The sequence below is a fragment of the Psammomys obesus genome, unplaced genomic scaffold (genome assembly GCF_907164565.1).
Source record: "Psammomys obesus unplaced genomic scaffold, mPsaObe1.curated_primary_1811, whole genome shotgun sequence".
In the NCBI taxonomy this organism is placed as follows: Eukaryota; Metazoa; Chordata; class Mammalia; order Rodentia; family Muridae; genus Psammomys; species Psammomys obesus.
This window is the reverse complement of record NW_026589732.1, coordinates 6,243,281-6,269,304: the sequence shown is the minus strand read 5'-3', so window position 1 is coordinate 6,269,304 and position 26,024 is coordinate 6,243,281.

The following is a 26,024-nucleotide window of genomic DNA, read 5'->3' as shown; positions in this document are numbered from 1 at the left end:
TTAACATCCGAGTTTGTTTCTCTACTAATTACTGTTTTGTTGCTGTGATAAAATACCTGACAAAGGCGTCACAAGGGAGAAAGGGATTACTTTATCTTATAATTCCAGGGGACACAATCCATCCTGGTAGGAAAGCCATGACAGCAGGAGCCTGGGGCAGCTGATCACCATTACATCACAGCCAGGAAGCAGTGATGAATACTGGTGCTCTGCTCCTTTCAGCCAAAGACGCTAGGCCATGGCAGGATGCCACTCATACTGAGGTGGCAGGGGTCTTCTTATACTAAGTAACTTAATCTAGACTTTTTCTCACATACATGTAATTTTGTTTTCATGGTGATTCTAAATCCTAGTTTTGATTCTAAATTGTTGCAGTCTACCTCTAGCCAACTAGACACTAAAATATATCTCTTTTAAACCATAACCTTCTGCCCCACAACCTCACAAGCTTGTGGCGATCTCATATTGCAAAACACATAAAATATCACTTCAAACATACTCATAGCCTTTGAGAGTCCAAAACTTTCTTAAAAAAAAAAATCACAGTCTAATCTGAGATTGGAGGAAATATAACAACTGTGAGCCCCTATGAAATCAAAGGCAAATAACATATTTCTAATACACAATAAAAAGAATAAATATTCCCATTCCAAAAGGAAAGAATAAGGGTGTAGCAAGTATTGTACAGAGACCACTAGCCTCATTTCTGGAGAAAAAAGAAAAAATGGGGTATGTGTATATATAGAAGAACAGAGTAGATGAAAAAATAGAGAAAAGGATGATTGACACAGAGATGATTGAAAATGTCTTATGGAGACCTATTATTTTATAATCTTCCTCTGTATGTATTTTTTACTTAAAGTGATACATCTCAAACATGATAGTTGTAATGTATGGGTTTTTTTTTTTCACATAAAGGAGTTTAAATGGGGTTACCATACATGGAGATAATGTTCTTTACAGAATCCACATGTTGTTGTCAAATAATGAACCCAGTAACAGGCATGAGGTACTTCTTTCCTTCAAATTATAGGTCAAGAGAGTTCCATAGATCCCCCCCCCCCAAATAATTGCTGTTACTCTTGATTTCCCACCAGCACTTATGGAACAGCTTTATTGCTAAAAATACCATGTACTTTAGTCACAGGACATGAAGAAAGCAAGCTGGTACTGATTTGGAAACTTTCTCCTTATTGGTAGCTTTCATAATACCAGATGATAGAGAGAAAAGTAAAAAAAAAAAAAAAAAAAAAAAAAACAGTTATGAACCCTAAGAATTACAATAAACACTGGGCCAAACAACAAGACATGCCCATTAGTGTGTTAGCATGATGAATATTGTAGGGGTAACAACTGCTTTCTGCCTGGCCTTAAGACTGTTTGGCAAAAGGAGTGTCATGCCTTCTAGTATAAATCTTGCCAAGTGCCAATAACTGGGAAGCTCATAAGCCCTTGGACAGAACCTACTACTATTATTTTTGCTAAATGGACATCATGCGAAGCTACCTTCAAAACTGTTATCTTCATATCCAGAGATTAGTACCTCTCAGTCATCATCAGGTTTTTGAGTTTTGCTGCTGCTGTTGCTGTTGTTGTTGTTGTTGTTTTGCAGTTGTTGTTGTTGTTTTTGCCATGGATGGCGGTTAACACTGTGACTCACAATAAGTCAAAGCACAAATAATGTTTCTATAGAGTCATCATCATCTACAAATGGCACGTCTGTGTCATTACCAATCACTGCAGGACTCTGAATAAAGTCAAAAGACATCGTGGGAGGCAAATGCTTAGAAATACTGCTCATCTGGAGGTATCTCCAGCCCTGATCTCAAGATGTACTACAGAACAATAGTAATAAAAACTGCATGACATTGGCATAGAAACAGAAAGGAGGCTCAATGGAACTGAATAGAAGACCCAGAAACAAACCCAAACATCTTTGAATACTTGATTTTTGACAAAGAAGCCAAAACCATTCAATGGAAAAAGACAGCATTTTCAAACAATGGTGTTGGTCTAACTGGATGTCTACATGTAGAAAAATGAAACTAGATCCATATTTATCATCCTGCACAAAACTAAAGTCCAAGTGGATCAAAGACTTCAACGTAAAACCAGACACTTTAAATCGGTTAGAAGAAAAAGTAGGGAAGACCCTAGAACTCATTGGCACAAGAGACAACTTCTTGAACAGAACACCAACAGCACAGGCTCTAAGATCAACAATAAATAAATGGGACCTCATGAAACTGAAAAGCTTCTGTAAAGCAAAAGACACTGTCATCAAAACAAAAGGACAGCCTACAGACTGGGAAAGAATCTTCACCAACTCTACATCTGACAGAGGGCTAATATCCAGTATATATAAAGAACTCAAGAAGTTAAACAGCAACAAATCAAATAATCAAATTTAAAAAATGGGGCACAGAGTTAAACAGAGAATTCTCTGTAGAGGACTATAAGATGGCAGAAAAACACTTAAAGAAATGCTCAACCTCCTTAGCCATTAGGAGATGTAAATAAAAACGACCCTGAGATTTCACCTTACACCCATCAAAATGGCTAAGATAAAAAACTCAAGTGACAACACATGCTGGAAAGGATGCAGAGAAAGGGGAACCCTCCTCCATTGCTGGTGGGAATGCAAACTTGTACAACCACTTTGGAAATCAATCTGGTGCTTTCTCAGACAATTAGGAATAGTGATTCCTCAAGATCCAACTATATCACTCCTAGGCATAAATCCAAAAGATGCTCAAGTACACAACAAGGACATTTTCTCAACCATGTTTATAGCAGCTTTATTCGTAATAGCCAGAACCTGGAAACAACCCAGATCTCCCTCAGTTGAGGAATGGATACAGAAATTGTGGTACTCTTATACAACGGAATACTACTCAGCAATTAAAAATGAGGAAATCATGAAATTTGCAGGCAAATGGTGGGACCTAAAAACGATCATCCTGAGTGAAGTATCCCAAAAGCAGAAAGACACACATGGTATATACTCACTTATATAGACCTATAAGATAAGATAAATATACTGAAATCTATATACCTAAAGAAGATAAACAAGAAAGAGGACTTGGGGTAAGATGACCAATCCTCACTTAGAAAGACAAATGGGATAGACATTAGAAGTAGGAGAAAGCAAGTAACAGGATAGAAACCTACCACAGAGGGCCTCTGAAAGATTCTACCTAGCAGTGTATCAAAGCAAATACTAAGTCTCATAACCAAACCTTCGGCAGAGTTCAGGGAATCATATGAAAGAAGGGGGAGTTAGTAAGACCTGGAGAGTACAGGAGCTCCACGAAGACCAAATATATCTGGGCACAAGGGTCTTTCATGAGACTGTTTCTCCAACCAAGGACCATGTATTGATATAATCTAGAACCCCTGCTCGGATATAGCCCATGGTAGCTCAGTGTTCAAATGGGCTCTCTAATAAGAGGAACAGGGACTATTTCTGACAAGAACTCAAAGCTGAGCTCTTCCACCACCCCCACCCCCCTCTAGAGGGAGAAGCAGCCTTGCTAGGCCATAGAGGAAGACATTGCAGCCAGTCCTGAAGAGACTTGAAAAGCTAGGGTCAGATGGAAGGGGAGGAGATCCTCCCCTGTTAGTGGACTTGGAAAGGGGCAGGAAGAAAATGAGGGAGGGAGGGTGGGATTGGGAGGGAATGAAGGAGGGGGATACAGCTGGGATACAAAGTAAATAACCTGTGCTTAATATAAAAAAATAAGTAAAATACATAAAAAAGAAATACTGCTATAAAACAGTAAACTTGAGAGGGCCTTTATACTTGCCAACTCACAGCAGCTGTTGTTGACTACACAGACCTGTGTAAGATCAAGCCTGAGAGCTTCTATCGTGGATTGGAGAGAGACTCCTGAATCTCTACTCCAAAGTAACCTGAAGCGTTGTTTGGGAGCTGCTAGGCGAGGGAAAGTCTGTTTTCTTCAGAAGTATGGCACCCGGTAAGATGACCATATTCTAATAGTTCAACAATCATTGGAAGCACTAATAGACCCTCTTGATTTTTTTTTCTTCAAAAGAAAAATAAAAGAAAAGGAAGAGAATGTGAAGTTAAAAAAAGGACATGATACATGTGTCTAGGAGGAATCGAGAGAAAAGAGAGAAGGTAGATATGATCAACATATATATGTTTAAAATACTAAAAAATAATAAAAATGCAATATTCAAATATAATTTCTCATTGTAATTATAAGGTATTTAAGGATGAGATTATTTAATGGATAATACCTTGTATTATGAGATTTGAAATATGATTATTGAAACAATATAAATATGAATTAATTAAGAAATATTCCAAAGAAATATCTAAAATATAGTCAAGATATTAATTTATCCATTTCTTCTATACATTTTCAATGGCTGCAGTAATATCATGTCTTTAGGAAGACCCACAGATTAAATTAAGGTAGTTTCAACTTTTTCTTTACACTTAGATTCCTGCCATCTAAATATTAAAATGTGACCATGAAAAATTCAAAATAAGGACTTTAACTTTTTTATTTTTTATTTTTATTATTAATTACATTTTATTAACTCTGTATCCCAGCTATATTCTGCTTCCTCATTCCCTCCCAATCTGACCCTCCCTCCCTCATCTCCTCCCCTTTCATCTGACCCTGTTTTATCAGGTATCTTCAGGACTGGCTGCAAAGTCCTTCTCTGTGGCCTAGCAGGGCTGCTCCTCCCTTGGGAGGTGGGGAGGTCAAAGAGCCAGCCATTGAGTTCCAGTCAGAAATAGTCCCTGCTCCCCTTACTATGGAAAACCAATACCACGGGCTACATCTGAGAAGAGGTTCTAGGTTATATCTGTACATGGTCCTTGGTGAAGTGTCAGACTCAGAAAAGACCCCTGTGCCCAGATATATTTGGTCCTTGTGGAGCTCCTATCCTCTCCACATCATACTAACTCCCCCTTCTTTCATATGATTCCCTGCACTCTGCCGAAGTTTTGGTTATGAGTCTTAGTATCTGCTTTGATACACTGCTAGGTAGAGTCTTTCAGAGGCCCTCTGTGGTAGGCTCCTGTCCTGTTATTTATTTTCTCTTACGTCCAATGCACATCCCATTTGTCTTTCTAAGTGAGGGTTGATCAGCTTACCTCATGTCCTCTTTCTTGTTGCTCAAGTACACAGTAAGGACATTTTCTCAACCATGTGTGTAGCAGCTTTATCCATAATAGCCAGAACCTGGAAACAACCCAGATGTCCATCAACGAAGAAATGGATACAAAAATTGTGGTATTTTTACACAATGGAATACTACTCAGCAATCAAAAATGAGGAAATCATGAAATTTGCAGGCAAATTGTGGGATCTAGAAAAGATCATTCTGAGTGAAGTATCCCAGAAGGAAAAAGACACACATGGTATATACTCACTTATATAGACGTATAAGATATAATAAACATAATGAAATCTATACACCTAAAGAAGATAAACATGTTTTAATTTGGTTTTTGTTAGTTTTGAAAGGCAAAATGCTAAACATGTTGATTTTTTTTAATCTTCCCCATTTTGATTTCGATAAAACAAAATTTGAAAGCAGTTTTATTTTGCATGTCCTTGACAAAGGATGTTGGAATTTTTACAATGTTTCTCATTTGTTTTTTCTGTTTGTTTGTTTGTTTGTTGATTGGCCAGTTCTCATCTTTTGAGAATTCAGTTTAGCTTCATGGCTAATTTTAGCTTATATTATTGATATTTAGTTTGTTTGTTTTTTCTTTTGTATATTCTAGTTTCTTACCCTCTATTTGATATATAGCTCTTAGGGATATTTTTCTTATTCTACAAACTGCCTCTTGACTCAAACCATGCTGTCCTTTTCTGTGCAGAAACTTTTTATGTTCATGTTGTTAATTTTATCCATTGTTGGTCATAGCACCTGTGCTACAGGAGCCCTGTTAAAAAAGTCCTTTTGTATCTAAAATTTCAAGTGTTCTCGCCCTACTTTCTTCCTTTCAGATCAAAAGTATCTATCAAGGTCATATGTCAAGGTCTTTGGTGTATTTGGAATTAAGTTTTGTGAAGGATGAGAGACAAAGATCTAATTTCATTCTATAACATAACCCTATCCAGTTTGACCAGTGCCTTTTGTTGAAGATGTTGTCCTTTCTCCAGTGTGTATTTGTCTTTCTTTGCCAAAAATTAGGTGGCCATAGATCCTTGATTTTATTTTAATGATTAATGTGTCTGCTTTTATGTTGGTACCATGCTCTTCGAATTATATAGCTTTATAGTTTAACTTAAAATCAGAGGTGGTTATTTTCTTGCTTAGGATTATTTTCACTATCCAAAGTGCTTTATGTTTCTATATGAAATTTGAGATTGTCTTTTTTTTTTTTTCAATTTCTGTGAAGAATTGCATTTTTATGGTGATTGTGATGGGACTGGGTTGAATCTATAATCTGCTTTTGGTAAGATGGCCATGTGCACAGTATTAATTTTACTAATCCATGAGCATGGGAGGTTCCAGTATGGTTGTGCAGAAAGGAGAAAACTTTTTCACTGGTGCAACCTGTATTGAAATCAGTGTGGAGGTTCTCATAAAAGCTAACAATATATCTACCGTACAATCCAGCTGAATCACTCTCTGGCATACACCCAAAGGAATCTAAATCTTGGGATTATTGCACTCATGTGCCGATTGCTGCTTTATTTATAGTTGCAAAAATATTGATAGAGCCTAGACATCTATGAATTCATGTTAATTAAAATGTGGCACATTTACACAGTGAAATATTATTCAGCTCTTAAAAATGAAATTATGGCCTAGAGACCTGCCTTAATGGCATTTTCTGTTCTTGAAGAGAACCCAGGTTCAGTTCTTATCACCCATGTGATGGATCACATCATTTATAACAACAGTTCCAGGAGATATGATGCATTCGTCTGATGTTTGTGGCCATGTACTTGGCATACATACATGCATACAGATAAAATACTAATATCATAAAACTAATGAATCTAAATGGTAAAGAAATAGAAGAAGCTTGAAGCAATCCTCCTGAGTGAATTAAACCAGAGCCAAAACAAACAAACAAACAAACAAACAAACACTGCATGTTTTCTCTCATCTGTGAATATTAGCCTGGAAACTTTAGATATTTGTGCTTTCTTTAGAATACCCAGATTCTAAAGAACAAGTTAAGGAAGTAATAGACACATGGAGGACCAGGGGTTCTTTCAAGGAAGGGACAAGAATACAGTACTAAGAGGGAAGGAGAAATAACGAAACAGAAAGGATTAAGTGAGGTAAGGGTGGTCAAAGCAGAAAAGGGAATGTGGGCAGGGATAAGCAACACTAAATACCTGTTTAAAATCCATAAGAAAATCTACTACTCCTCTAGAAGCCTCCTAAAACATGTACATGTGCACGTGTAAAACAAGTTTAAATGTAATCGCCCATAAGAGAGACAATATCCAAAGTGCTGGGAAATAAAAACTCCAGTACAAGGAATGGGTTACCTCTTTTTGAGTTGTTGGTCAATTGGATCTCAAACATTAAAGCCTATTGCCAATGCTCCTGAGTGCCCTTCATAACATGATGGTAATATCCTACTGCTAAAATCACAACCTGCTTGATCTGGAGAGCGAAGAATTTGAGCTGGCGTTCACCTGGAAGCTCCATCCCTACTGGCTAGCTTTTGTAGTGCTGAAAGATGTTATGCACACTGCCAAAGGGAAAAAATAACCATTGACCTCATCCATTTATGAAACCTGCAAGCTATAACAATGGCCTTACATGGTACATTCAATGGTGCAAAAATGACACAAATGTTATGAGAGTAGCCATATACATTCTGATTGGATCTAAGGCCCACTGAATTAGTTGGAACCCATACCTGACACTGTAAACAAAATTAATAAACCTGGTACTACATAGGTAACAGGCCTTAATGTAAAATATAACACTATTGTTCTGCTAAATGAATATAGCATTAAAAAAACTTTTAATGGCATTGCTATAGCAATAGGTCAGTGTATCTCTCAACCCTCATCAGTAGTTGATGGCAATTAACACAAGACTCCCTCAACTGTCAGTGTACAAAGAATATGAAACCATACAGGATTCAGTCCAAAAGAAGACATACATAACACTATTCACCAATGCTCAATGATGTTCAAGAAAGAGGGTGAAGAGTGTTAAGGTAAGAAGCAGGTGGATAATTTAAAGTAAATAGTGTTTTCTGTACACAGCAGGGCAGTTTTATACATGAAATCACATCTCTTGTGGCAGAATGCACAAGGCCTGGGTTCTTGACCAAGCTAGACAAAATTTCAGGATGCAGTGGTGAAGGTGGGCATGAAATCCAACCACTAGCTGAGAAGTTGGCATTTAATAGTTGTGGAGAGAGAGAGTCATTTTTCTTTATGGTGAGATGTCTAGTAAATCAACCCCACCCAAGGGCACTCCCCACTCTCAGGAGTAGTTGGGCAACACAAACTGGACTCATTAGATTTATAAACAAGAAAGAGGAAATCTCTAATTTGGGGGAGTGAAGAGTTGAGGGCAGAAGAATGAATCACTGGGGAATTATAAGAGGGAATCTGAATATGATCAATGACCGGGAGAGGACAGGAGCTCCACAAGGACAACAAAATATATCAGGGCACAGGAGTCCTCTATGAGACTGTTCCTCCAACTAAGGACCATGTATGGATATAGCCTAGAACCCCTGCTCAGATGTCGCCTATGGTAGCTCAGTATCCAAGTGGGTTTCCCTAATAAGGGGAACAGGAACTATTTCTGACATGAACCCAGTGACTGGCTCTTTTACCTCCTCCATTCCCCAAGGGAGGAACAGTCTTGCTAGGCCACAGAGGAGGACATTGCAGCCAGTCCTGAAGATACCTGATAAGCTAGGGTCAGATGGAAGGGGAGGAGGACCTCCCCTAGCAGTGGACTTGGAAAGGGGCAGGGAGAAAATGAGGGTGGGATTGGGAGGGAACTGGGAACAACGAGGGAAGGGGCTATGGCTGGGATACAAAGTAAATAACCTGTGATTAACATTAAAAAAATAAAAATTAAAAAAAAAGAAAATCTCAATAAATTAATAAAAGATTATTTTTTAAAACATGATTATTTGCAGTTCTTAAACTTTATACAGTTTTAAAGCAACTACTCTGAAGTTAAAGCTGTTTAAATCTAGGTTTTATAAAACCAGGGCATTTAGTAATTCCCACTGTACAAACTTTTTGCTAAGGAAGAAATAGATGTTATAATGCTCCAAAACTCTTTCCTTTCTTACTATTCTTAGTATTCCCTGGGTGTAAATGCGTTTTGAAAGCATTCTTGACAAAAGTCACTGACTACACATGCAAATTTGCATACCTTTTAAGCTTAACTGCAACTCTTAACTGAAGCAAATAACAAAGGCTAACCTAATCATTCAAGGAGCTCACAGGAACGAGGCCCCAGCACCGCTTCTAAAAAGAAAACTACATCTCAGGTAAAATGACAGAATAATTGGAGCCAGTCAGCCTTCTGTCAAGATTTATTTTAGTGGCTTCTGTTTCCTTAAACACACACACACACACACACACACACACAACACACACACACACACACAGCCTTGATTTTCCCAAGAAAAGGCCACTGTTGTAATAGAGACCTGTTTAAGAAGACCCTGGACATCATTTGGAAGGCTATTTGCTTAAGCTGAATTGCATTTTGCTGACCTCACAGTGGTTCCTCTATTCCACACAGCTGGCTTTGCTCTTTGTGTTCCCAGAGAGTGTGAAGTGGAAAAAAATATATATAATGGCTATCCAGGCACAGGAGCCTTGCTGTGAAAATTCTGGTTCTCTTCACAGTATCCATCAAGACAAATTGGTTTTCTGGCAGGCCACTTGTGAAAGTAGACATTAGAACACTTTTGGGTGTGTTTTGGTAAGTTTTCATTTATCCTTATGTCTTTTGGTTCTTTGATTGGCAAGTTTTGTCAGTTTTGTTCTGGTGGATCAAATATTGCTCTAGAATAAAGAACAGTTTCTTGGTGGCCATTAGTGCATAAAGTTAGTAAAAGTGTTAACTTGCTAGCTGTTTATAAAAGCAGTCTCCTGCCAGTCCCGCATTCAGAAAGCTGGGGCAGAATTGAAAGGTCAGCCTTGTTCACATAGCGAGACGCTGTATCTCAAAAACATATTAAGTTTTGGGATCACAAATTTACTTACAAATCATAAAAGTATGTTGACCACAGTTAATGGTACTAACTCTTGGACATTTTTTTATCTTCTAAATATTTCAGCTGCGACTCATAAGTAAACCTTGGGCAGAGCGCATGGAATCATATGAGAAGGGGGAGTTAGTATGACCTGGAGAGGACAGGAACTCCACAAAGACCAAATATATCTGGGCACAGGGATCTTTTCTGAAACTGTTTCTCCAATCAAGGACCATGAATGCATATAACCTAGAACCCCTGCCCAGTGTAGCCCATCACAGCTCAGTATCCAAATGGGTGTCCTAGTTAGGGGACCAGAGACTATCTCTGACATGAACTCAATAGCTGGCTCTTTGGCCCCTCCCCCTCCCCGAGGGAGGAGCAGCCCTGCTAGGCCACAGAGGAGGACATTGTAGCCAGTCCTGAAGAGACCTGATAAACTAGGATCAGATGGAAGTGGAGGAGACCTCCCCCATCAGTGGATTTAGAGAGGGGCAGGAAGGAGATGAAGGAGGGAGGGTGGGATTGGGAGGGAATGAGGGAGAGGACTATAGTTGGGATACAAAGTAAACAAGATGTAATTAATATAAAAAAGTTTCAAAGAAAATAATTTATATAACTAATGTACATTAATAATAAAAATTATTTAAATGGAAAATAAAAAATATTTCAGCTTTGCTAAAATACATTGCTCCTTAGGACTTAGTTCAAAAGTATGTTGTTGTACATGTGACACTGTGAATGAGCCTTGAAAACATTACACTACATGAGAGAAACCAATTATAAAAAACCATTGAATCATGCATTTAGCTGAATGAATTATATGGTATGTGAATTACATCTCAGTAAAATTACATTAAAACATACACACACTAACCTACACTTACACATTAAGAGAAAGTTTCAAAATCCTTTAATCCAAATCATTAATTCCAGATTTTGACACTTTAAATATTTTAAACATATTCAAAACACTTTTTAATAGTCATACTTTCTTTTTTTTTTTTAAACATAATTGCATCATTCTTTTCTTCCTCCCTCGTCCCTTGCCATCATCTGTGTCAGGTGGGAGAGCTGGCTCCAGGGTCTTGAGAGTCGGAGAACCAGCCATGTCCCTCATCAGCTGCAGGCCTCCATAGAGTGGGACCTGTACCTCACCTTTGAAGAAAGGTAGATGTGGCTCTGGTTTCAGGGGTTGTTGGTGAGCCAGCTCCAAGGACATGAGAGCAGGAAAGCATTCTGCCTGACTAGCTCAGATAACCCTCAGGCCAAGATCCAGGGCTTTGAAAGGGCCCACTCCAACTTCTACCCCATGGATGAACTGCTGGAGTGTGTGAAAGCCTATAGACCCAAGGCTTCAGGATCTCCATGACACAAAGTAACAGCTGGATATCCTAGAGGAGTCCCAGTGAGGTCCCAGTACTGAAAGAGTGGCAGAAGCCAAAATCTTGCACCAAGCCAATAAGTCATTGTGGTAAACATTTGCAAGCGAAGAAGTATGCACCAGAAGGTACACTGTGGGACACAGCACAGCTTCCACAATGAGATTTTTATTTTTACTTTGTTGGTAGGACAGGTTTTAGAGGGGAGGGCAGGACCAGAGGGAGGGAGAGATGAGTGGGTTTGGGTGCATGATGCAAAATTTGTAAGGAACCAATAAAAAGTTTTAAAAACTAAAAAAAGTCATATTTTCAATTTAAAACATAATTACATCATTTTCTTCTCCCTTTTCTTCCAAACTTTCCTATGTTTCCTCTCTCCCATCCCTTCTATATCCCATTTTACTTCCTTTCAAGTCCATGGCCTCTTATTATTTTATTATTTGTCTTAGATTGAGGTGCTATTGCTGTGACAACATCTCATGACCAAAATAATATGAGGATCAAAGGGTTTATCTCAGCTTACACTTCTGTAGCCACTGTTCATCACTGAAGAAGTAAGGACAGGAACTCAAACAGGGCAGGAATATGGAGGCAGGAACTGATGCAGAGGCCATGGAGGGGTGCTGTTTGTTGACTTACTCCCCATGGTTTGCTCAGCCTGCCTTCTTCTAGAACCCAGGACCACCAGCCCAGGGATGGCAACACTCACAATGGTCTGGGCCCTTCCCCATCAATCACTAATTACAAAAATGGCCTACAGGCTTGCATATAGCCTGATCTCATGGAGACATTTTCTTAATCAAGGTTCCTCCTCTCAAATGACTTTAGCTTGTGCTAACTTGACATAAAACTATTAACCACATATTGTTACAACACAGAGAGAGATGTGTTGTATGTGTGCACGGGCATGCGTGCTAGGGAAATCTAATTATTTGCTTCTCGGTAGTTATTAGTTTCTTATAGTCCTTTGACTAGTTAGGTGCCTCATCAGAGTTGCCGATTCCACATTTATATTCATGCTGTCACTGTTCAGATCTTGTTTAGTCAGCCACATTGTTGAGGTATGAGTAGAACTACCCTATCGTATCTAGAAAACGCTATCTCACAGCTAATTTTCTGATCCTCCAGCTCTTAGAATCTTTATCCCTCTTTTATGGTGTTTCTCCGAGCTCTAGGTGCAGAAATTATATTGTAGATGTATCTGTTGGGGCTGAGAACCCCATATCAGTTCTCTGAATTTTGACCAGTTATAGTTTTTTTGTAATGGTCTCTGTCTGTTGCAAAGAGAAACTACTTTGATGAGGGGAGATGGATACATTTTTCTGTAGCTGTAAGTATAACTAATTAGATTATAGTAAGGAATTACCCTGATTTTGTAAAGAGGTGTTAAGTTTTGAGATACAGGGCCTCATTATCCCTAGGTAATTAACTAGATATCCAATACTGGGCATGATTTTCTTGATGTTGAGTATAAGCCTTATGTCCAGTTAGAGAGCTGTGGTGACCAGGAAGGTATGAATACCTCTACTACACCTGTATTACTCTCTAGCTCTGCTGGTGATTGTTGTGATTCATAGGCATCACAGCTAGTTAAGACTATAAATGTGTATATCTATATGCTTGTGTGTGGGTATGTACACGTGAGTGCAAGTGCCTGAAGAAGCCAGAAAAAGGTATTAAAGCTTCTGGAGCTGGAAGCACAAGCTATTTTGAGACCCATGATGTGAGTCCTCAGATCATAACTACAGTCTTCTGGAAAAGCATTTGTGTTCTTTACTACCCAGCCATCTCTCCAGTCCCAATTATTTTGACATCAATTTACCTATATAATTACCGAAAAATGAGTAAGTTCTATAGCTAACATAACAAAACATTAAGAAATAAAATTAACAAACATTTGATTTACAGTTATTCAGGTTTTGTGATTTAGATACTACAATTAAACTAATTACATAATTATTTTTTACAATGTATAATTTAATTTGCTCATACTCACAGCTTGACCAATCTTAAAATGCCTCTTTTACTTTTACCTGCTATTATGGCTTATGAAACCTATTTAAAAGAGGTGTGGTGGTGTGTGCCTGTAATCTGTACACTCAGAAAAGTGTAGATGTGAGATTAGAAAGTCAAGGTAATCCTTGGATAAATAAAAAGTTTGAGGCAAGACTGGGCTACATGAAGCACTTTTAAAAAACTGAAAGAAGGAGAAAAAGTATTTTAAATGAAGGAATAATAGCTAGCTGTTCAGCAATCCAGGAATCTAGAAAAGAAAACTTTTATGGGAAAAGAAAAATGTGTGCACCGAGTTGCACTGAGAGCAGGGGAAATAGTCTTCCCCAGGGAAGAGCATACCAACTAGTTCTCTTTAATTGCTCATTTCTGAAAACATACATACAAGTAAGACATCACGTATGATGCATGTACAGACTGAACAGGCTAAAACACACACACATGCGTCTGCAACAATTAATGACAAAAGAGGCCATGAATTTGGAAGGAAAAAAAAGCAAGGAAGGAGATATGGAAGGGCTTGAAGGAAAGAAAGGGAAGTGATAAATAACATAATTACATTACATTTTCAAAAATTATTTAAATTAAAATTAATGAATTAAAAATAATACTAAGCATATCTTATGAAGCTTTTGTCTTGTGAGTTACCATAATGTGGATCTACAATGTCCCTCAAAAGCCCATATAATGAAGGTTTTCCCTCAGTTACAAGCCTCTAAAAGATTATAGAAGCTTTAAGATGTGGAGATAAGCAGAAGGTCTTAGACCACTGTCAGTAGTCTTCAAAGGGGATTGCAGGGCTCTGGTCTATCTTTGCTTTTTGAATGACATGACATGAGCAATTCCACACCATGATGCGCTTGCTGCCTTCCCATATGCCAAAAATCAATAAAGGCTCCTGGCCAAGGACTCAAACTTCCTAAACTGTGTGCTGAAACAAACCTTGCCTCTCGTGCTTTGTCACAGTAATGGAAATCTGACAAGAATGTAGACAAATATATATCTATTTACACAAACAGCCTATTCATTTTCCTTAAAGTTTACTTATACATAGGTTTTTCACAACTATAATTAATAGTTGGTACAACTATGATACCCACATACCTATGAAGTTAAAGGAAAACACACTGTCCTTGACATACATAATTTAGTGAAATCATTGTTACCAAATGAATAAGTAATAATTAGAAGATAATCTCAATAGTACAATAGTATATGTGTATATTACTGTGTTCTCAAAGAGTACCTTTGAGGAGGAGTCTGCAATTTACCATGTAGAAAACAGATTGTCACCCCAGGAGACGCAGCTTTTCAGGGCATAGACAATCTGTTAAGGCAAAAAGGTGCAGCCATGTTTAGCCCCCTTTCGTCTTCCCAATATTTCTTGCAAGCAAAGGATTCAAATAAACAAAATTTATAAGAATATGTTTTAAAATGTTGATGTTATAGCCTGATGTAGTTCATGCAAGGCTTCATTTCAAGTCAACAACACATCAAAAATGTGTTTGGTGAGTGAGGCAGCTCACCCTGTAAGCTCAATCAGTACTCAGGGGGCTAAGGCAGGTGGATTACTTCAAGTCTCAAGTCAGCCTAGACTACAGTAATAGAATTTCTCTCAAACAACAAAGGTTCAGAAAAGTATTTGATTCATAAAATGGTACAACCTTTCCCATTCTGGCTTCTTGAATGTGCTAAAGGTTAGAACTCACCCTTAGAACTTTTTCACTTCTTACAAATCTAAGTATCTGGATGTTATTTCATCCTTTTTTTTTTTTCTTTCCTTTTCTCAGAAGGTTAATTGTTCTGTCTTAACAAGCATTTCTTTAGATTTATCTTATATATTCTTGCTTCTCACTTTTAAGTCTGTGGGTGGTTTGTCTCTTGCCATATTTAGGGACTTTTGGTTTTTTTATTTATTTATTCATTTTGATAAATGAATTTTCAACCTTTTTTTCTTCCCTCCTTCTAGAATTCTGAAGTTATGACATCAATCTTTTGTTTACTCACACAGCTCTAAGGCTTGGTTAGTTTTCCTCAGTTTGCTGCATTCTCCTCTACTGCTCAAATTGAGTGACATCATTCAGTTACCTTTCTGTTGCTGAGTCCATCCTTTGAACTCTGTTTTGGTGTTTGCATTTGGGGGATTCTAAAATTTCCATGTGATTTTTTTGAAATATGCTATTTCTTTGGCTTTCTATTGGCTCATGTTTCAAGTGTTTTTATAATAGTTCACTGAAGCTTTTTTTTTTTTATCATGGCTGCTTTAAAATATTCATAGCTAATTCTAACATCTGTTCATCCCAATACTGATATCTACTGACTGTATTTTTCTTCACACGTTGACCCCTGGGTATTTTTTATTATATGTTATAAGACTCAAGATCATGTTTAAACTTCAAGTCTAGCTAATTTATTGGGCCCCATAGAAGTAAGGGAGTGGAGTATGTACTTATGATTGTAAGTGAAAGGTTTGCTACTCAGCTTCCATTGGAACTCCTCACCCCAGCAGTGTGGTAGGAGTGGGTAGGAGCTCTAGTTGCCTAGTTGGTGTCCAATAACATTATGATGAAGCATGCTTCATTACTGGTGGCAATAGTGAACACTGTGAATATCTATAGGTCTTGTGTGTGTGTGTGTGTGTGTGTGTGTGTTTTGTATATGGGATGTTTTTGCATCAGTTAATTTAATTATTTATTCACTTCACATCCTGAGTGCACCACCCCTCTTCTCCTCCAAATCTTTTCTTTGCACACATCTCCCGCACTCTCCCCTTTCCTTCTCCTCAGAGAAGAGGGAGGTCCCCCATGGGTATCAACCCACTCACGTACATTGAGTTGCTATAGAACTAGGTGCATCCTCTCCTGCTGAGGCCAACAAGGCAACCCAGTTAGGGGAACAGGATCCAAAGGGAGGTATCATAGTCAGAGCGGGCCTCACTCCAGTTGTTGGGGGACCCACATAAAGACCAAGCTGAGCGTGTGCTCCTTTTAAAATTGCCCTAGCTGTGCTTACTTTTGGTTTTCCATAACATCATTGTACTGGGAGATGTTTGGGGATGTCATTACTTCAGAAATAGATAAGTACGCATGCCCACTTGATGGAATGGATAGGGAAAGTGTCAAGTTTATTCTCATTTGATTTGAGGCCAAGCTTGAGTACAATAGATGTTTTCTAAAAGATTTTCTTTCATGCTAAGTTTCCATTTATTCTCTAGCTAAAAAGAACACGGTTTTGTTGGAGCTCTAATCTTTCATCACACCTTTGTGATTCATGAACTGTTAAATTTTTCAGCTCTAAGTCCAGAGAGATGACCACTTTTTATCTTTAGGTTTCAGGTTAACAAGTGGTCTTCTTCTCTCTCCACCTTTCTAACTTTTTATATTTTTTTCAGATGTGCGATATATTTTTATAAAATTTTTAGTTGAACATGAACTTAGAGACACAATGGGATATATCTATACCATCTTCACAGCAGCATAAACCTGAACCTTGAACTATTTCCAAAATGATAAAAGTTCAAAAACTTTGAAAAGTAAGTGTAATTCTTTCAAGTTATAACTTATTTTGATACAATATTTTTTAAAATTCTAATTCTATAGTAAATCTGAAGCTACAGTAAAAATACACAATAATGAACAGAACAAAGACTATATTCAATTTTCTACCAATAAAAAGACTGCATTTATGTACTAGTCCATATGTGTGACCCAAACTCAAATGTTAGACAAATTTCTCATGAAGAATTGCAAGAACCAACTCAAAGAGAAAACAGGGGTAAGAGAAGCCAACTATACTTACATACTCAATAAGAAGGCAATTAAAAGGTTATAGTGAGAAAAAAATGTAACTTCAAAAATAATAGCGCAAAACCAAAAATTTAAACAGTCAACAAATTGATTGTGTATATTATAAACATTCTCTAATTATAAGTCCCTCTATTCTGTTCAGTAACTACAAATACACAAACCAAAACGGGGAAAATATAGCAGCAAAAATATAAGTCTTTTTCCCATTAGTTTGTAAATTTCAAGTAACATGACACAGTTATGACTTTGTTTCTATAAATTTTAAATGTTTCTGAATTGTTTTCAGAAAATGAAGTAGTCTAGAATCTTACTAGTTTATAATTTCCAAATAAGTTTAAACATAGTTAAAATTTTTAGTGGCTATGGTTAGCCTCTTTAATTTATTTGTTCAGTTCTCTGTGTGAATTTCTTAAAGCAGTGGTTCTCAGTATTCCTAATTCTTCAGCCCTTTGCAGTTCCTCATGTTTTGGTGACTGCCAACCACACAATTATTGTTACAACAACAAAAAAATTGTTGCTACTACATAACTATAATTTTGTTACTGTTATGAATCATAATAGAAATATCAGATATGCAGGATATCTGGTATGCGACCCCCCAAGGGGTCATGAGTAACACAGGTTCAAAGCAATTTGGCAAATGCTTTCTCAGGAAATACTAATATTCTTAAACTTTATATTCTATAAGGTAAATTTTCTTTAGTTGGTAAATGTTGAGCATTTTCTAAATTATTTTTATGTTATGAACTTTGCAGTTTTTCAAATGGTATATGTCCAACTTTATATATTGAGCCACATGACAAAAGAATTTTTATTAGCGTTTTCCTTACACTTATGTGCCTGTCACATGAAATAAACATTGACATTCAAGTAATTGTCCTACAGCAAATCTTGAATTTACAGTAAAGGGATAGACGATCTGCATGCAAATTCCTGGTGGAAGATAATGATGGGTTGTGCTCAGTAAGGTGGCTGTGTGTGGTATGAGCCAACACCTCTCCCTGGAGCAGGTCACCCATGGTAAACACAGAACACTAGGTAACACCCACAGGCCAAGCATAAATCCTCCCACTACTCAATGTAATGCCAGAATTTAGCTTAGCGTTACTATTTGAGTCATAGACCTTACAATATAAAGTTCTGAAATCTAGTTGAATACATTTATGAGAAATGGATTATAAAATGTCAATCAAAATAGATCTTGACACATGAGCATGGAATATAAATGAAATGAAATATATATATATATATGCATGAAATCAATGACAAAACCAATAGCCAAAACTGTTTCTTTAGACCTTACCTTATTTGTACCTCATACTAATTTGTCAACATTCCATGCAGCTATAATGGATGAAAAACAACTAGAAAAATAATGATAAAAGAGTTGTAAATGTTTCCGGTAAAGCAACCACAGATAAAGATGAATACATCATATCAAAACTGCTCTAAAATTAAGTTTAAAATTATAACTTGTAAAAGACATAGCTGTCTGTAGATGAATTATTAATTCACACTTATGGGCATCTTATTTTGATCATATTATTATCTATCACATACACACACACACACCTTTTGTAACTGTGTCATTAGAATATCACTTTGAAAGTAAAGTACACAGGGTGATATGTTTTGAATATAAAGTGTTCTCTTGGGCTCATGTTTGAATGCTAGGTCCCCAGTTTGTTCATTATTTGAAAGACTGCGGAACCATGAGTGAAGATGGCTGGCAGAAGTGTGTTACAAGGGGAGAGCTTTTGAAGGTTACACCCACAGCTTTGCTTTCTGTTTCTTTCCATTAACAACCTCCTCTGCACTCCCCTCTTCCACCACCCAAACCCTTACTCTTGCTTCTCTGAGATGATTGAAATCACGTGAAACTGTGAGCTCACCCACACAAGCGGTTTCTGTAATATAATTTGTCAGACCAATGAAAAAGTAACTCACGCACATGCAGATCTGCTTTCTTCTTTAAAAAAAAAACTTAACTGTTACCACACAAAAGCCCTATTGTATTCAATTAATTTCAGCTAGTGACATTGTTATATATATATATATATATATATATATATATATATATATATATATATATATATATATATATTGCTTTATGTGTCTCCCATTACAAATAATCTTAACATGAAGTCATATCATTTTTCTGCTTTTCTCATGGAAGCAGGACTAGCTATATATTTTGTGGGGTTGAGAACAAAGTATAATTGTGGACTAATTTTTTTTTTACTTTTTAAAATTATCAAAATTATAAAAAATTTCAAGATAATCAACGAGTATTAATACAAGTGCCGAGTCCTTTAAGTATGAGTATGAGTATCAATGCAAGTGCATCATTCACACACCTTTGAAAACAGCCTTGGAAGTATACTAGGATAAGTGTTTTCTTAATGGCATTATAAAATGCAGTTAAAACATTTAATGTTAAAAATTAATAATTTAGGTGTACAAATTTCAGTATGTTTAGTATGTTTTTGGTATGGCTAATATCCACTTGTAAGTGAGTATATACCCTGTGTGTCACTCAGGATGACTTTCTCTAGTTTCCACCATTTCGCTGCAAATTTCATGATTTCCTTGTTTTTAATTGCTGAGTAGTATTCCATTGTGTAAATGTACCACAATATCTGTATCCATTCCTTAATTGAGGGACTGGCTCTTTGATCACCTCTCTCTGAGGGGGAGCAGCCTTACCAGGCCACAGAGGAAGACAATGCAGCCAATTCTGATGGGACTTGATAGACTAGGGTCAGATGGAAGGGGAGAAGGACCTCTCCTATCAGTAGACTGGGGGAGGGATAGGAGAAGAAGAGAGATGGAGGGTGGGACTGGGGGAGGATGTGGGAGGGCACTACAGCTGGGATACAAAGTGAATAAACAGTAATTAATAAATAAATGAATAAAATTTAAGCATTAATAATTTTTATTTATTAAAAAATAAAAATAATACTGAAAATAAATTGTGGGTTTTAAAAGTATATCAAAATTTTGTTTTCTTAATGAAATTTAGATGCTGTTAAATGATTTATTATTAAGAATTAATTAAAAAATTTATTCACAAAGAAAATAAAAAATAATGATAAAAATAAATCATAGGCTTTGAAAATTTATCAATAGAATATTTTATTAATGATGTTATAAAATTACAAAATGAATTATAAAAAGGTATTACAATAAAACATTTTACTTTTTTTTTCAAAGCTACTTTTTATTTTTAATATCGAAGCTATTGCCAGTGTTATTGGTTACTTGATATAAGACCCTATGGTTGTAGCTACCTCATATTTTAATCATAGGACATGAAGAAATCAAACTATTAGTGATCTCAAAACTTTATCTTTACTGCTAGCTTTCGTAAAACTGTAAAGTTCATTAATGGGGAGAAAAGCTTAACCTGTGAGCTTCAATATTGACTTGCCTGGCAAGGCATGCCCACTGATTCAATAGTGGCATGGACATCATGAAATAGTGGAGCAAACAACTGCTTTCTCACTGGGTTTAAGTCCTGCTTCACAATATGGATCCCTTATCTAACACAGTTATTGGGACAAGAATGTGTAACTTGCGTGTAAGCCCTACGGGAGAAACTCCTACAGTTAATCTGCTAAGTGGACAGAGTATTAAACCAACTTCTATGCTCATAGATTAATGTATCTTTCATCCTTCATGAGAGAAACTTCTCTCTGAAATAGATAGTGGTTAACAGAGAAACCCACAACTGGTCCAGGTTCAGTGAACGAAGGACTGCAGAATGGTCAGCCTTAGGGGCATATATCCCAACACCATTTTCTCAAGGCACAGAGATCACTGTGGGACATTAAAGACTGTAGGATTCAGAGGTTATGGGTGACTACAATGAAACAGCATAACAGCACATTCTGTAAACAGCAGAAGAGCTGCACATAGGAAATAACAATATGACAGCACACACAATCAGGTGCACGCTCAAGCCAAACGAAACCCAATAATGGAGAGGGGAGGCTAGAATAAAGTTCTACCTATAACTGAAGACGTATTGTCAATTAACACCTGGAGATGGAGAGTCAGTTTTCTTTATGAGTGGAGATCCTGGTAAATTGATCACGCGACAGAGGAAAGCCACACATCCAAGAATATCTGAACAACACAGTTTGGATTCGATGGGTTAAAAAAACAAAGCAAAACAAGGAAGTACATGGGAAGGGAAGTACAAGGAAGTTAAATGGGAAGGGAAGAGTGACTAAATCTGGAAGGAGATGGAGGAGAATAAAACCAAAATATATTGTACTGAACCAAAGAAACAAAATTCAGTCCAGACAACGGAGTTTCAGCTAAGCTCATATTGTGTTCTTGGTCTTATTTGTTCTGTTAGGGTTTTCCATTTGCTTTATTGTTGAACACATTTGTAAAATGTGTTCAATTAAAAATAACAATGTGAACAACTAAAAATAATAATTACCTTTAATGTACAGGTTAGTAAATTTGGGACATGTAATTTATTTAAAAATTGTTTTATATAGAGACAAGCCAATAACAGTCCTAGAAAAAGGTTATCCAATTACCAAAGCAATAATGATCAATAATGATGAGCACAGAGGTGTTCAGAATTTTGAAGCATCTTAAGCTTAGATCTCCCACAGCAAAGATGAAATGAGGACTTAGGTGCGGGTAGTTTACCTGAGAGGTGACAACAAAGATAAACTCGAGGGAAGAGAGAAAACAAGAGGTAAGAAAGAAACCACACAGTCACAGGATCACAAGGGGGAGCAGGGCAGAGATTCAGGTTCTTTGTAAAGTACCTTTCAGAATTTTCTAGCACAGAGGGCAGCTGTTCCTTTGGGAAGAATTACAGGATTCTGTGAAGGTATTTAGAAACTGTGTAACACAGTTCCTGCTGAAATAACAGCTAGGCTGAAGGAATCTGACCTCCCCCCCCCCAGATGTTCACACAAGTGGGAAATGAAGGAAGGATAGGTAGGTGACAAGAATGTTTCATAAAGGGATCTTAGGACAGATAGAACTTACCAGAGTGTGTCTGAGTTAAACTTTTACATTTCTTAGTGTGTAATAAATGGGGTGTAATAGATCAAGGCCACAGTACTGTGTGTTTGTGCTTCTTATGCATCTAACTTTTAATCTATGTTTTGGAAAACTTCATGAATACAGTTAAAGGTACAGGATATTACATGTTGAGGAGGTCAATCAAAATATTGTGCAGAGAAATACATGAAAATTCTCTGATTGCCACCCTAGGAAGATGAAACTTATTTGTTCTATAATTGCTTTATTAGTCAATCATCCAAATAGCTCTTTACCACTGGGCACATACAAAGTATTATTTCTGGAGGGTTCTAATTCCAGTGTTTCTTAGACAATAAAACCTAAAATAATTGTGAACCCCAAGGACTTTGCTCTGTAATGGAACTCAATGCCCTAGACGGTGAGGTCATCATGGTCAAGTCCAGAACAAGTTGCACTGCACGGCATATCCCTGTTGGCACGCTGCTGCCCTAAAATAAATGTTCACAGACTTGGACAGACATGACAAATGTACTGCAATAAACTGTTTGTTTAGTTCCTCCTTAGTGGTTTCTAGGCCAGTTGTCCATATCTCCACAGTAGCACTTGCAATGCATCTTGTTACTTATCCAACTCCCCAGGAACTGGAAGGTTTCTCAGTCACACTGACTCATCCGTCTATGAAGAAAGTTGAGTTTCTCACTAATACAGTGGATAGCCAACACCAATGCTCTGGATGAGTATGCAAAGCATCCTTTGACTCTCGTCAAGCTGACCAACAGTGACACAACTTAAGCCATTTTAAATTTGCCATGACCAAGTGAGACAAGTCAACAATTTTTGTAATTCTCATTTTTCTTTCTCATTTCTACAGAGAAATGGATTGAGCAGGTGATTCTCAGGGTGCTTTCAGGCTCCTGTAGTGAGTGATCTATGTGCCACAGCTGTTAGCTCATTAGAATGCACCAAAAGAATTCTGTCCCCAGTTCCCTACCTGGCTTCCCAAATACCTTCCAGTGCTCTATGACTAACACTGTGTTTGTGGATAAGTGTGCAAATATGATAAAAGGAATATGCACTTTTAAAACAGGAAACTAATGAAGTTTGTAACTTGAAATTTGAATAGCATATATCTTTGTTTTCTCTCCTTTTGAGTTCTTTGTTGATTTCTAATCTTTGCTCTAGAGAGCTAAAGATGTATTGTCAGTCTGTCAATAACAATAAGCATGACTTGTGGGAATCAATACATCCTGTTTTTACTACTCCAGCTTCCAGCCAAGCAATTAGTCGAAAATCTAAAAATTGCAGCTATTCTAACAACTAACTTTAAGGAAATGTGTTTATCCTAGAAGGGGGAAAAGGTGAGAGACATCTTAATGAGCTAAGGGACACAGACACTATAAACACAATAGCTCACCAATGACAAAGATCTCACATTAAAAAACTTGAAGGAATAACATTTTTATTACTGTTTTACTCACAGGTATTTTAAATAAAAAATAGAAATTGAGGAAGGAAATGAAAATGGAAACCATGAGGATTGTGTTCCAAACAAAGCAGTGAATTAAAACCAAAGTCTAATGGATGCAAATATTATATAAATCAATACAGACTGTTAAATCAAACACACTTTAGGATAAGACCCTTTTGATAAGGTAACTTTATCCCACTTTGAAGAATTTAAAATTTTAATAGCAAAAGAATACTATAACAACTATGCCTTAATGAAGAGTGAATACATTCAAATCGGGATCACCGTCTTCCAGGGCACTCTCAGGATGTGTTGAGAGCTGCAAATGTGGCAATATCTTGGTGTTGTAGTTTAGGCAAAAGAAACGGTACACATCGCTCATTCTATCTCAAGGGTGAAAGGACAGTAGACATAAACAGACAATAGGTTTTCATGCGAATGGCTTAGAAAAAAATGTTAAATCACCCCGGAGAATATCCAGAGGAGCTGACATATGTCTGAGAGTATGTTTGCATTTTAAAAATGGTCATGCAACAAGATAAAGATATCTCTAGGGAACTAAGCTAATCAGAAAAAAAAGAAAAGAAAAGCTAACCCCAAAGAGTTTCACACTGTCCTACTGTATTTATGTGACATGAAATGACAAAATTATAGAGATGAAAAACAAACTTTTGGTTTTCCAGGAGGGCAGGAAAGATTAGTGTGGTTATAAAGGGGCAATTGTAGGGAAGGTTCTTGTGTAGTAGAATTAATGTTTTGACTATGACAGTGGATATACAAATTTTTGTCAGCAATAAAATTGCATAGACTGTAATTCACATATATTATATATACATATGGGTACATACATGGGCTCACATACACACTACATACAGAAGTACATACAAATATGAAACCAGAACATCATTGAATTCTATCAATTTTAATTTCTTTATTCACTATCATATAATGAAGTACTTATGCAAGATGTTCCTAATGAAAGAAATTGAGTAAAGAACAAATGTGACTTCTCCATATTATTTCTTGTGAGTGCGTGGATCTACAATAATATCAAAATAAAGTATAATTTTAAAACTAGTAGAAATAGGCATCTACTGAATAAGAGTCAGACTTGAATATGTCCTGAACAAAAAGAAAATTTAACTGAAAATGAATCTAAGAAAAACCATCAGCCTCTTGGCAGTCAGGGAAACACATTTTCAAGTCACAGTTTGATTCCATCACACAGGCTCACTAAAATTTACATTACACAATAAAACTGGATATTGCTGAGATTAAGATTACCTGAGATTTAATTTTAGGGTTTCTAGATACTGTAAATTACATAGCATATAGGGCATAATGTCTTCTTAATTGATACTGTCAATTTAACATTCCTTTAATACTCCACAAATAAAATTCAAAATAAATGAAAAGGAAGCAGTCAGTTAACCGTATTAACACTTGGCTGTGGATTGCTCTCTATATCGTTAAAAATCTCAAGTCTTGGGCAGGGGTATAACTCAGTTGGCACTAATAACTCACTGGCATAATATGCACAAAGCCCTGAGCTTGATGCCCAGTTCAGGATAACCTGTGCATGGCAGCAGGTCAGGGTCATCCTAGCACTTAGAAGGTGGTGGCAGGAAGATCAGACATTCAAGATCACCCTTGGCTACATTCTGATTTGTAGACTACCCTGGGCTACATGAGATCTTGTTTCAAAAAGAAAGATCTTGCTTGGAAAGGGAGAAAGGGAAGACAGGAGGGAAGAAGAACGAGAGGGAAGAGAAGGAGGGAGGAAGGGGGAAGGAAGGAGAGACGGGTGACGAAGGGAAGCAAACACACCTGGCATTGTATTAGTATAATACTGATGGAAGCAAAATTCAGTAAAATGACTTTGGAATTTTAAAAACAAAAACAAAACAGAAAAATTAAGAAAAAGAAAACAAAGGAGCACAAAAGATATGCATACTTGTATTTTACTATACATCATTTATTTAACCATAATTATCAGAGGTTTTAATTTTAATAAAAATATAATTATATCATTTCCCCCTTTCCTTTTCTCTCTAATGTACCTACCCTTGCTCTCCTTAAGTTCATAGCCTCTTTTTCATATATATATATATATATATATATATATATATATATATATATATATA